Source organism: Cucurbita moschata, unplaced genomic scaffold, assembly GCF_002738365.1.
Source record: "Cucurbita moschata cultivar Rifu unplaced genomic scaffold, Cmos_1.0 Cmo_Scf00138, whole genome shotgun sequence".
Lineage (NCBI taxonomy): Eukaryota > Viridiplantae > Streptophyta > Magnoliopsida > Cucurbitales > Cucurbitaceae > Cucurbita > Cucurbita moschata.
Genome location: NW_019268654.1, coordinates 49,228 through 63,202, shown reverse-complemented (window position 1 = coordinate 63,202; position 13,975 = coordinate 49,228). Strand labels below are relative to the sequence as shown.

Genomic DNA, 13,975 nt, shown 5'->3' with positions numbered 1-13,975 from the left:
GTAACTAGCATATAGTAATTGAAGCTCCACATGAAGTAATTTAAAGTTCCCCTTACCTAACTAAAGTTTATCTCATCTTTAATGAAGCATGAATTGCACTGAAGTTCATGAAATGCTTATAGACTCCAACCCTAAGTATTATTAATGCAATTATGTTTCATATGAGTTTGTCATAAATGAAACTAAGGTGCATTCAATACAACTTTATTTTCTTGTCATACGAGGCAAAATAGACAAATTAAGTCAAACAAACTGATGAACTAAACCGAATCAATCCAACCAAAATTGATTAGTTTGTTTCTTTTGTTGGGTTGTTGGTTTATTTGATAACCCTTGTATATTATAACAATTCAACTTTTCGTTTTATAGCCCTCCAACTACTAAGAGAAAAATATATTTGAGTAGAAGCTAAAAATATTGGGGGCTCAAGAAAAGGCATTTGGTTTAGTGGTGTGATTCTCACTTGGGGTGAAAGAGGTTTTGAGTTCAATTCTTGAAATGCCCCTATGTCTTTCTTATCTAAGGACTTCAAATTTGACATTTTATACTTACCATCATGCTCTTAATACTCATAGGACTTCACGTGTTTCCTGCATATGTACTCGTATGAAAGTTCGATTCTCAAAATGCCCCTTCAAGAGATTGTAGTATGAAAGACATTTACCAAGTAAATAAATACATTAAAATAACACAAGTGACACATATGTAAACTATGTTATTAATATTTTATTTCTATTACATCTTTCCTTATTTATAAAATAATGAGCGGAGATATTTTTCATTTCCACAATTACTGATGACGGGAGGTTTAGGATTTTTTAATGTAAGAATCGTGGGGATGTAGCTCAGATGGCAGAGCGCTCGCTTTCGATGTGGAAAGTACGGAGATCGATACCTTGCATCTCCTCCAAATGAATCTATCACTAAACTTATGAAATAATGAGCGGAGATATTTTTTCATTATCACTAAATATATTATTCCATCTTTCCTTATTTACGAAATAATGAGCGTAGATATTTTTTCATTTTTACAATTATTGATGACGGGAGGTTTAGGGTTTTCTGATGTAAGAATAGTGACGTTTGTGATTTTGTGACATAAGAATCGTGGGGATGTAGCTCAAATGGTAGACCGCTTACTTTGCATGCGAGAGGTACGGGGATAGATACCACACATCTCCAAAATAAAACTATCTATGATTAAATATATTATTGAAAATTATTTCTTTTCAATTTTTCCTTATTCATGACGGGTTGAGTAGCGATATTTCTTCATTTTCACTATTATTGATGATGGAAAATTTAGCGTTTTGTGATGCAAGAATTGTGGGGATGTAGCTTCGTTTAGCAGGAGAGAAGTACGGCTTAGCATACAAGAGGTACGAGGACCGATACCTTGCATCTCCAAAAGAAACTATTTATTATTAATATTTTATTTCTATTCAATATGTTCTTATTTATGACATAATATGGAGAGATACTTTTTCATTTTCACAATTATTGATGAAGGGACGTTTAGGGTTTTCTGATGTAAGAATCGTAGGGATGTAGTTCAAATGGTAGAGCGTTCATTTCCCATGTGGAAAGGACGCGGATCAATACCTTGCATCTCCGATTGAATCGATTCCTAAATATATTATTTCTTTTCAATTTTTTCTTATTTAGGACATAATGAGCCGGGATAGTTTTTCATTTTCACTATTACTAATGACGAGATGTTTAGGACTTTGTGACATAAGAATTGTGGGGATATAGCTTAGATAGTAGAGCACTCGCTTTGCATGCGAGAGGTATGGGGATCGATACCCTACATGTCTAGATTTTCTTCATTTTCACTATTATTGATGTTGGAAATTTGAGGATTTTATGATGCAACAATTGTGGGGATGTAGCTTAGATGGTAGAGCTCATTTAGCATGCGAGAGGTAAGGGGATATCCCGCATCTCCAAAAGAAACTATTTTGTTATTAATATTTTACATCTATTCAACCTTTCCTTATTTATAACCTAATTAGCGGAGATATTTTTTCATTTTCACTACATTTGATGACGGGACATTTAGGGTTTTGTAATATAAGTATTGTGGGAATGTGGCTTAGATGGTAGATTGCTTGCTTAGCATGCAGAGGTACGGGGATCGGATCGATACCCCATATCTCCAAAAGAAACTATTCGTTATTACTATTTTATTTCAATTCAATTTCTCCTTATTTATGACATAATGAATAGCGTTATTTTTTTATTTTCACTATTATTGATGACGAGATTTTTAGGATTTTGTGACGGCTTAGATGGTAGAGCGTTTACATCCCATGTGAGAAGTATTAGGATCGATACCATGCATCAACAAAGTAAACGATTACTAAATATATTAGTTCTTTTAAATGTTTTCTTATCATGCGAGAGATACGGGGATCGGATACCTCGCATCTCCAAAAGAAACTATTCGTTATTACTATTTTATTTCTATTCAATATTTCCTTATTTATGACATAATGAGTAGCGATATTTTTTCATTTTCACTATTATTCATGACGAGACGTTTAGGGTTTTGTGACGTAAAAATTGTGGAGATGTAGCTTAGATGGTAGAGCACTCGCTTTGCATGCGAGTTGTACGGGGATCGATAACCCGCATCTCCAAAAGAAAGTATTTAATTTGTTATTATATTTTTTCATTTTCACAATTATCGATGCCCCGCATCACCAAACCAAACTATTTCTTATTAATATTTTGATATTTTTTTATTTTCACAATTATTGATGATGGGACATTTAGGGTTTTATGATGTACAAATCATGGGGATGTAGCTTAGATGGTAGAGCGCTCGGTTTGCATGTGAGAGGTATGGGGATTGAAACCCTACATCTCCAAATATAAGATTATCTATTATTAAATATATTATTTCTCTTCAATTTTTCTTTATTCATGACATGTTGGATAGCAATATTTCTTCATTTTCACTATTATTGATGATGAGAAATTTAGGGTTTTGTGATGCAAAAATTGTGGGGATGTAGCTGGTAGAGCTCGTGTTTTTTAAGTATGAGTTAATTTAACATGTTATGTATAAGGTGAGTATGAGAGAAAAAGAAAAGATACTTATATAAGGATTATTATATCATTATGGCTATGCCATTTTTATAGATAAAAGAGTGTAATGTCCCACAAGCACATACAGAGAAAGGACTTACTGTAAGTCAAGAAACCAATCTAGTAGTTATACTCCTACTTGTGGAGAGGGAGGGAATTTGATGGGAATTTGATGAATTCCTCAAAAGATAAGAGCTTATAGGATGGCGGTAGCATCCGATGCATATGACGGAACTTCTTCACAATTGCAATATCTGACCAATGAATATTATTGTCATTTATAGCTTCTATCACAATAATATAAAATTTGGGGTCAAAGCCTATACCACTGAGCCAACCAAGTTCAAACAGGTGACCGGTCAAATTCTCTACCACTGAGCCATGGATCTATTTTGTAGGATTTTAACTATAGTGGTCCCTTAGACATAGTGTCGGTCCAAAAAGTGTAACAAATTTCTATGGACCCCTTCTACAGATTATCGGTCCAAAAGTGACCTATCGAATCGGCTATGGACCAATTTTGTATAAATTTGTGGATTACCTATCGGGAATTAAACACAAGTCGTTTGATTCAAAGTCAGAAAGTGCTAACCACTACACCATAGAACCACTTGTTAAACTTTATTTTGGCAGCGATTTTGATAAATGCCAACAACGCTGGATTTTGCAAAGCTAGAGGTCGTAGTATCCTTACAGACTTTCACAAGGTGTTTTCAATTCTTTTATAGGTTATTGAACTTTTGAGTCCATGCAAATGATTGGTTGGATTAGTATCAATTTGATAACACAGAGGAGAGAAGAGTGACTTTAATTTTAAAATCAAACCACAACAAAATTTACTTCTATCTAGCAAAATTATTTTTTTGTTTGACACAAGATTATTCCCTTCTTTTCTAAAACTAAATTTGATTCTCAAATAGATTTTAATAGTTTTGTTAATTAAATTTTGTTTAAAATTTTTGTACATAGATTACAATAGAAATAATACATTTTTTTTTTTACTATTTTGTAATTTGTATGGTATTATTCGAGGCTTTTGAATGAAATATGATAATTGATTCTCTGTCGTCTTTGACAATTTTAGATACCTCCATATCCCATTTGATGCCTCACGTTTCATTATGAGATCTGCCCTTGGGTCAATAAGACTTAAGCAGAGAGTTTATTTGACTAATGATTTGATTTTTTTGGGTGGTAGAGATATCCCTTCCAAATTAAGACTTTGTATTATTTTGAAGACACTCATCAAGACATTTGTAAATGTGCCTGATATCTTGAAGGATATAAGACACGTAATTGAGAAAACCTAAATTTTTTTTGAAGTTGGCTTTTCTAGGATACGTCCTCACCAAAGTTTGAGACAAAGACCATTGGATGGGTTTTAATAAGGGTCAAATAAATTTAAAATCCCAGAAAACGGATCTGAGTTAGATATTATTTAATTTTGGGTATGGACACAACTCGCTGATTTCTTTTGATTACATTAATGAATGTATGTAGATGTTTAAAGTGTTGATCTTAATAGTTTTAGAAAATATCAACACATCATCAATATAAACTATCGAAATTTTTTGAAAGGATTGAAAATATCATTCATAATCTTCTGAAATTCGGATGGAGTGTTTTTTAGCCTAAATGGCATGACGTTCCTGTCATATTTTCTAAATTGGACATTAAATGCTATTTTATACTTGTCCTTTTAGGAAATTAGAATTCTTCGAAATCCCAATTTTATGTCCAATTTTATAAAAAAATTTGACTCTAAATTCTTTTTACCAAATCATTTTTGTTTTGGATTGGATATCTCATTTATTCTAAAACCTTATTCAAAGGTTTGCCGTTAATTACCAGTATCAGAATTTCTGGTTTTTTTTCACCATGTTGTTAACCTAAAATGTCAGACAGGACCACATGCTCTTTGAAGACCTTATCAGCTTCCTCGGCAAAATATGACCTAAAATGTCACAGTATTTAGTGTTTGATGCTTTTTGACAACCCTAGAGTTCTATTTACAGTGAACTTCAGCGATTAGACAAAAGACTTTAGGACAACTACACCAAAAATTCATTGTTGTCCAATGGTTTGGATATTTGGCTTTCACCTAGGAGATTCTGGTTTGATTCTCTGAAATTTTATATTATTTTCTTATTTCTTTTTATTTTATAGTTTCATCTTTTGTCACCAATTATATCTAAACTTTACCTCATTTTGAGGGGCACTTTAATGGTTAAGTTCAATAGTATCTTAGATTAAAAAGACTTTTATGAACATCGTACCTATGTTAGTGTTATGTTATAGATATTTGTTTCAATTTCAACAAGTGGGGTTGAGGTGATTCAAATGGTTAATGCGATAATCCGGCTATTTTCGAGGTCTCTCTTGTTGAACGTCAACATGCTTGAGATGAGCACCGGAGTGAGTTTGGCAAGGAGACCCGAGTTTAAACTTTACATACGTTTTAGAGGCACTATAATGGTCAAGTTCAATGGTATTTTAGATTAAAAAGACTTTTATGAACTTTGTACCTTTGTTTAGTGTTACTTTGTACCTTTGTTTGTGTTACTTTGTACCTTTGTTAGTGTTATGTTATAGACATTTGGTCGAGTTCAACAAGTGGGGTTGAGGTGATTCAAATGGTTAATGTCACTTTATTCAAATAAATTGTTAATGTGATAATCCAGTTGAATAGTTACAGGTTATTTCCAAGGTCTCTCTTATTGAACGCCAACAAGACTAAAATGATTTAGATGAGCACCTGAGTGAGTTTGAAAAAATTGAAATAATATCAAATAAAATCACTAAAAAAAATCAATAAAATTGAAACAAATTGAAAAAAAATTAGCCTTATGACACTTCAACTCGAAGGGCGGTAAATCAAGGATTCCTTCGCCCAAGACCCATGATCCAACTCCCAACATGGAAATGATAAGCTATAGAATCATTCCAAGAACCTCAATGGATGGGTTACAAACTCACATTACCAATCTCGACAACTGGACGTGTCATCGGTGTTAGAAGAACGACCGCATTAGAGCAAGTCATGGGGATAGAAGATCCCGTTGAAGGATGATAGACCAACCGTAATCTTCAACCCAACGAGCCAAGCTTTTGTTGAAGCAAGAACCCTTGTATTAAAGAAATTAACCCCTTCTTATACAAAATTTGGATCAACCAAGAGATAAGGCTAGAATTAGATGATGAGATCCAAGATTGAGAAACAAGATTTGGAACCTTTTTCTAAATTGAATCACTTCACAATCGAACTTGATCAAGGCTTGATTGAATGACTCAGATGCATTCTACCACAAGAATTGCATGAAACTTAGAAATGACAAATATATGCTCAAATTTCTATAAGGGGGATCGTCTCAACTTGAGAGATCAATTTCATTGATCACAAATATGCGATTACATAATAATTTGTGGGTATTTATAGTCTCCCAACAAAAGAAGTTAGTGACCGTGATTTAATCTCGATCCCTTTTAATCTCCACAGAAGACGAAGTCAATTTGAGCATTACAAACTTTATGAAATTAAAATAATAAATAAAGTTTTCTAACCACTCATGAAATGATGCTTGCAACTTCATCCACTACTTCAACTGTGCAAATATTTACTTTTGAATCTTCAAATGGTCTTGACTCAAACGAATCAGCTTGTAACACATGAAATGATGGTTGAACCTAGCCTATCCAATTTTGTAGATGAAGTATGAATACTTGTTGAATCTTCTTGGCATTGGGTTGTGTAATAGGTCCAGTTGGAACACCGTGATTCTTATCATCATCCCCCTCTTCAAAAAGATTCGTCCTCGAATCAGACAAATCATCACCTACATCAAAAGAACTCAACTCAGCAACTTTGAAAGTAGAATGTACACCGTGATTCTTATCATCATCCCCCTCTTCCGGATTCGTCCTCCCATCAGAAAAATCATCACCTACATCAAAAGGACTCAACTTAGCAACATTGAAAGTAGAATGTATTGACAATTCTATGGGAACATCAATTTTATTGTTCCATTCAATAAAATGAGTCATTTTACTAAACGTCTTGTAGAGAATTTATAGTCAAATAAAGAATTCTTATAGAGCATTTATAGTCAAATGAAAATTCATTAGTAAAATTATTTACGCTAATGCATTGAAATTTTAAAAAAGAAATCATCTCTGAATTTAGATAAGATAGTAAGTTATACTACTTGAATCAGGTGTAGTGAAGGTCGAACCAACACGTGACCTTCAAATCTTCAATATTACCGTCTCCCAACTAAGCTATACCCTATAACATTGAAAATGAAAATTCTACAATTTTAAAAAGAAATAATCACTAAATTTAGATTAAATAGTCAAGTAATTTTAAAAAGAAATAATCACTCATCTTAGATTGAATATTTAGGTTATGCAAGTTAGTCAATTTGAATTAGGTGGGGTGAACGTGGATCAAACATGTGACTTTCAAATCTTCAGTGACGCTCTCCAAACGGAGCTATCCCCACTAACATTAAAAATAAAAATTCATCGATAAAGATATTTTCACTACTTCATTGAGATTTTAAAAAGAAATAATCCCTAATTTTAAATTGAATAGTCACGTTACTTAGTCAACTTGAATTAGGTGTGGTGAACGTGGATCAAACACGTGACCTTGAGATCTACAGTGACGCTATCCCCGCTAACATTAAAAATGAAAACTCATTAGTAAGGTATTTAGCTAACTCATTGATATTTTAAAAGGAAATAATCACTTGCAACCAACTGCGGTATCCCGCTAATTCATTATCGTTGAAATTTTGAAATTTTAAAAATAAATAATAACTAATTTTTTATTGAATAGTCTGCTTATGCAAATGGAAACAGGTGCGGTGAATGTGGAGATTAAACACGTGTTCTTCAAATCTTTAGTTTGACACTCTTCCAACTGAGCTATCCCTGCGAACATTAAAAATAAAAATTCATATGTAAAGCTAGATGCGAGCACATAAATAATTGTGAACCAAGTGCGGTGAACGTGGATCGAACACGTGACCTTCAGATCTTCAGTCTGACGCTCTCCCAACTGAGCTATCCCCGCAATCATTATCGTTGAAATTTTGAAATTTTAAAAATAAATAATAACTAATTTTTTATTGAATAGTCCGCTTATGCAAATGGAAACAGGTGCGGTGAACGTGGAGATTAAACACGTGTTCTTCAAATCTTTAGTTTGACACTCTCCCAACTGAGCTATCCCTGCGAACATTAAAAATAAAAATTCATATGTAAAGCTAGGTGCGAGCACATAAATAATTGTGAACCAAGTGCGGTGAACGTGGATCGAACACGTGATCTTCAGATCTTCAGTCTGACGCTCTCCCAACTGAGCTATCCCCGCAATCATTATCATTGAAATTTTGAAATTTTAAAAATAAATAATAACTAATTTTTTATTGAATAGTCCGCTTATGCAAATGGAAACAGGTGCGGTGAACGTGGAGATTAAACACGTGTTCTTCAAATCACTCTCCCAACTGAGCTATCCCTGCGAACATTAAAAATAAAAATTCATATGTAAAGCTAGGTGCGAGCACATAAATAATTGTGAACCAAGTGCGGTGAACGTGGATCGAACATGTGACCTTCAGATCTTCAGTCTGATGCTCTCCCAACTGAGCTATCCCCACAATCATTAGAAATGAAAATTCATCAGTAAAGATATTTTTGCTGATTCATTGAGATTTTAAAAAGAAATAATGACTAATTTTTTATTGAATATTATGCAAATAGAAACAGGTGCGGTGAACGTGGAGATCGAACACGTGAAGCTATCCTCGCTAACATACATAAAAGTGAAAGTTTTTAAGTAAAGATATTTTGTAACATAAGAATCGTGGGGATGTAGCTCAAATGATAGACCGCTTACTTTGCATTCGAGAGGTACGGGGATAGATACCACGCATCTCCAAAATAAAACTATCTATTATTAAATATATTATTGAAAATTATCTCTTTTCAATTTTTCCTTATTCATGACAGGTTGAGTAGCGACATTTCTTCATTTTCACTATTATTGATGATGGAAAATTTAGGGTTTTGTGATGCAAGAATTGTGGGGATGTAGCTTAGATGGTAGAGCTCATTTAGCATGTGAGAGGTAAGGGGATATCCCGCATCTCCAAAAGAAACTATTTGTTATTAATATTTTACCTCTATTCAACCTTTCCTTATTTATGACATAATTAGCCGAGATATTTTTTCATTTTCACTACATTTGATGACGGGACATTTAGGGTTTTCTAATATAAGTATTGTGGGAATGTAGCTTAGATGGTAGATTGCTTGCTTAGCATGCGAGAGGTACGGGGATCGGATCGATACCCCATATCTCCAAACGAAACTATTCGTTATTACTATTTTATTTCTATTCAATTTTTCCTTATTTATGACATAATGAATAGCGTTATTTTTTTATTTTCACTATTATTGATGACGAGATGTTTAGGATTTTAGGACGTAAGAATCTTGAGGATATAGCTTAGATGGTAGAGCGTTTGCATCCCATGTGAGAAATCCTAGGATCGATACCATGCATCAACAAAGGAAACAATTACTAAATATATTAGTTCTTTTAAATTTTTCCTTATTTACGACATAATCAGCCGGGATAGTTTTTCATTTTCAATATCATTGATGATAGAAAGTTTAGAGTTTTTTGATGTAAAATCGTGGGAATGTAGCATGCGAGAGATACGGGAATCGATATCTCGCATCTCCAAAAGAAACTATTCGTTATTACTATTTTATTTCTATTCAATATTTCCTTATTTTAATAAAATTAATATTAACTTAATCAACAAAAATTTGTATTTTTTTTAAAATTATAATCTAAATTAATAAAAATACCATTGAATTTTGCACTTTATTTAAAAAAAAATACAGTTGAATTTTCAAAAAAAAAAAAAAAGCTTCAAAACTACTCTTTAACTTTCAAAAGTGTTTAAAAAAAGATAGATGGGGAGAAAATTGAAGGTTATTTTAGGGGAAGGTTTTCAAGATCAGTATAAGATCCTGAAAACATAACAAGAGCTAATATCCTAGCTTAAGGCCGCGATTAAGAACCTACTAATAGGCTACATACTAAGTTTTACTCACTCCATGTTTATCATTTTTTTTTTAAGTAACTAAGAGTTGGTCGTGGATGAGAGTGGACTTTGGAGTGTGGGCCATGGACTAACCTCTGTTTTTAATCTAGTATTTTTTGTTCTTCTTTTGAGTCTGCTTCTCATTTTGTGTTTGTAACGAGTATGTATATGTAACACTAAAAAATGAAGGAAATTAGCTCCCATAAGAATAAGAATAAGCCACTCATGAAAGACCCAAATGATAGAAAGGAAAAAAAATTAAAGGATTAAGTAAGAACAAGGGACTTAGTCAAGTAACTCGTGTACCTACAAGTGATTTCAAGGAGTTAAAAGGCCTTTTGAAAAGGATTGGAAAGATTTGTAATTCCTTATCTAGAAGGAATCTCAAGATTCAATAAAAGGAAAAAATGATAAAAAAAAAAAAATGAGGAATTTGTAGAACAATTGTGGGTTTTTTTTGAAAAAAATAATAATAAAATATTGGAAAAGTGGCAAATTACCAAAATACTCCTAGAATAATGGATAATTATAGAAATGCCACTTTAATTAGAATCAGAGCATCTACCGTGACCATCCGAGCAAAATCCTTCAAACTCAAATTTCAACCGTTGGATCTCCTCCGAAATTTGATATGATCTAGAACAAACACGCACAGATCATCACATCCAACGACTAGTATTCAAAGTCAAGGTCGGTAAGGATATGATCAGAGTTGATATCTCTAAAAAATTATCCAGAAAGTTCGATCTCTAAATAACGAAGATTCTGGAGCTCGAGGATATAGCTTAGATGGTAGAGCGTTTACATCCCATGTGAGAAGTATTAGGATCGATACCATGCATCAACAAAGGAAACAATTATTAAATATATTAGTTCTTTTAAATTTTTCCTTATTTACGACATAATCAGCGGGGATAGTTTTTCATTTTCAATATCATTGATGATAGAAAGTTTAGAGTTTTTTGATGTAATATCGTGGGAATGTAGCATGCGAGAGATACGGGGATCGATACCTCGCATCTCCAAAAGAAACTATACGTTATTACTATTTTATTTCTATTCAATATTTCCTTATTTTCATAAAATTAATATTAACTTAATCGACAAAAATTTGTATTTTTTTTAAAATTATAATCTAAATTAATAAAAATACCATTGAACTTTGCACTTTATTTAAAAAAAATACTCATAATTAAGAAAAAAAATACAGTTGAATTTTCAAAAAAAAAAAAAAAAAAAGCTTCAAAACTACTCTTTAACTTTCAAAAGTGTTTAAAAAAAGATAGATGGGGAGAAAATTGAAGGTTATTTTAAGGGAAGGTTTTCAAGATCTGTATAAGATCCTAAAAACATAACAAGAGTTAATATCCTAGCTTAAGGTCGCAATTAAGAACCTACTAATAGGCTACATACTAAGTTTTACTCACTCCATGTTTATCATTTTTTTTCAAGTAACTAAGAGTTGGTCGTGGATGAGAGCGGACTTTGGAGTGTGGGCCATGGACTAACCTCTGTTTTTAATCTAGTATTTTTTGTTCTTCTTTTGAGTCTGCTTCTCATTTTGTGTTTGTAACGAGTATGTATATGTAACACTAAAAATGAAGGAAATTAGCTTCCATAAGAATAAGAATAAGCCACTCGTGAAAGACCCAAATGATAGAAAGGAAAAAAAATTAAAGGATTAAGTAAGAACAAGGGACTTAGTCAAGTAACTCGTGTACCTACAAGTGATTTCAAGGAGTTAAAAGGCCTTTTGAAAAGGATTGGAAAGATTTGTAATTCCTTATCTAGAAGGAATCTCAAGATTCAATAAAAGGAAAAAATGATAAAAAAAAAGAAGATGAAACTCAAATTTCAACCGTCGGATCTCCTCCGAAATTTGATATGATCTAGAACGAACACGCACAGATCATCACATCCAACGACTAGTATTCAAAGCCAAGGTCGGTAAGGATATGATCAGAGTTGATATCTCTAAAAAATTATCCAGAAAGTTCGATCTCTAAATAACGAAGATTCTGGAGCTCTCAATGTTGGTTTAAGCTCCTCCTAAAAAGTATGGAGTAGGAGCAATAATACGATCCGCCATGAAGAAAGTACCTTGAAACCATTCCCCCAAATCAATCCGCCATTGAAGAACTTCAAGAAAAATTTGAAAATCCAATCCGATGATACATGATAACTCGTCGAGCAAGAATGATTCCAATCAGTTTCTGCACAAGAAAGTGCCCGGAAACCATTCCCTCAAATCAATCCGCCATTGAAGAACTTCAAGAAAAATTTGAAAATTCAATCCGAGGATACATGATAACTCGTCGAGCAAGAATGATTCCAATCAGTTTCTGCACCTCCAAGGAATGCTCCCATAGAAGACCACGAAGAAAAGTAACCTCGAAAGCGTGCCAAATTGAAGGAAATAGGTATAAAAAATCTTGCGTTTCGAGTGAGTTGCATACCGAGAACGATTTCTTGAAATTAAGGTCCTACACTCAAAGACGTTCCCCCCAAACCAATTCCTTTAGCCTGAGAAGATAGGATATGGACCCTTTTATACCCTTTGTTTTAAAAATGTCTTGTGTTGTCATTCCTACCCAGGTCATTGGATTCAAAGTCCGAAGTGCTAACCACTACACCATAGAATCCCTTGTAAAAATTAAATTGGGGATAAGAGTCAAAATTTTGAAGGAATCGAGAGCTGAAAAGTCGTAGAATAAGCTACACACGAGATCAATTAAGGTCCTACACTCAAAGACGTTTGTTTTAAAATGTCTTGTGTTGTTATTCCTTCTTCAGTGTTTTCACATCAAGGTCATTCATTTTCCTTAAAGCTCTTATCGGGAGTTGAACCCAGGTCATTGGATTCAAAGTACAAAGTGCTAACCACTACACCATAAAACCCCTTGTAAAAATTTATTTTTGGAATGGTTTTCCTATTTTATGTAGATTCCACAAGAAGAGAGATCCTATCACTAGTCAAACTCAAGTTATTGGATTCAAAGTTCTAGAGCTGTTTTATCTAATTCATTGTGATCTTGAGCACCTTTAGAGTGGTTGCAACCCTCCCGTGTTGATTGAAGCTCTCGGAGAACATGTAATTATATATATTTCTTATAGTTAATTTATATATGGTTGTATATTGCAAACAAATTGAAATAATACTTTACATCCCAGTCTTTCTTTCTTCCATGCAAAACTTAATATGAAAACTATATTATTTCAATATTCACTCGAGAAACAAGGGGTGAAAACTATATTATTTCAAACCCTCCATTATTACTTCTACTTTGCGTGAAAATGCTTCCACTAAATCATGTTACTAACTAGTTGGTTTGGTTCGGTTCAATTCTTGGGTCCACTAGATTGAATCGACCTAGCTCAATTAAACTCTTGATAATATAAAAATCATAAGTTTCTTAAACTACGTTAACTTAAAAGTTTAACCCCTAATTTTTTTAGAATGTTTAGCTTTGTGTCTAGTTGATCTCTAAATGCTTAGAAGTATCTAATAAGACTTCTATTCAAGGAACTTTTCTCTATAAAAGATGTAAAACTTCAGATTTATTATTAAGAATTTTCAAATGAGTGATTTGATATATCATAGAGGACAAAATATTTATTTGTTTCAAATATCTTATGTTGACCATTCTTTTTTGTCGAGTATTTTGAATATTATCATTGTGAGTTACTAATGGCATTAGATTGAATCTCATTAATAACAATAATCCCAAAACTCAGGTAAAGATGACATCAAAATTAATACT

General features: G+C 32.8%; 3 non-coding genes across 3 annotated transcripts; all 3 read right to left on the bottom strand.

The window, feature by feature from the left end:
• Nucleotides 1-8,094: 8,094 nt before the first annotated feature.
• TRNAF-GAA lies at nt 8,095-8,167 on the bottom strand. The gene has a single exon. It is a non-coding gene; the product is annotated as a tRNA-Phe (tRNA).
• Nucleotides 8,168-8,394: 227 nt separating this feature from the next.
• On the bottom strand, nt 8,395-8,467 carry TRNAF-GAA. Its single transcript has one exon. It is a non-coding gene; the product is annotated as a tRNA-Phe (tRNA).
• A 216-nt stretch (nt 8,468-8,683) lies between these two features.
• TRNAF-GAA lies at nt 8,684-8,756 on the bottom strand. Its single transcript has one exon. It is a non-coding gene; the product is annotated as a tRNA-Phe (tRNA).
• Between the last annotated feature and the right edge of the window lie 5,219 nt (nt 8,757-13,975).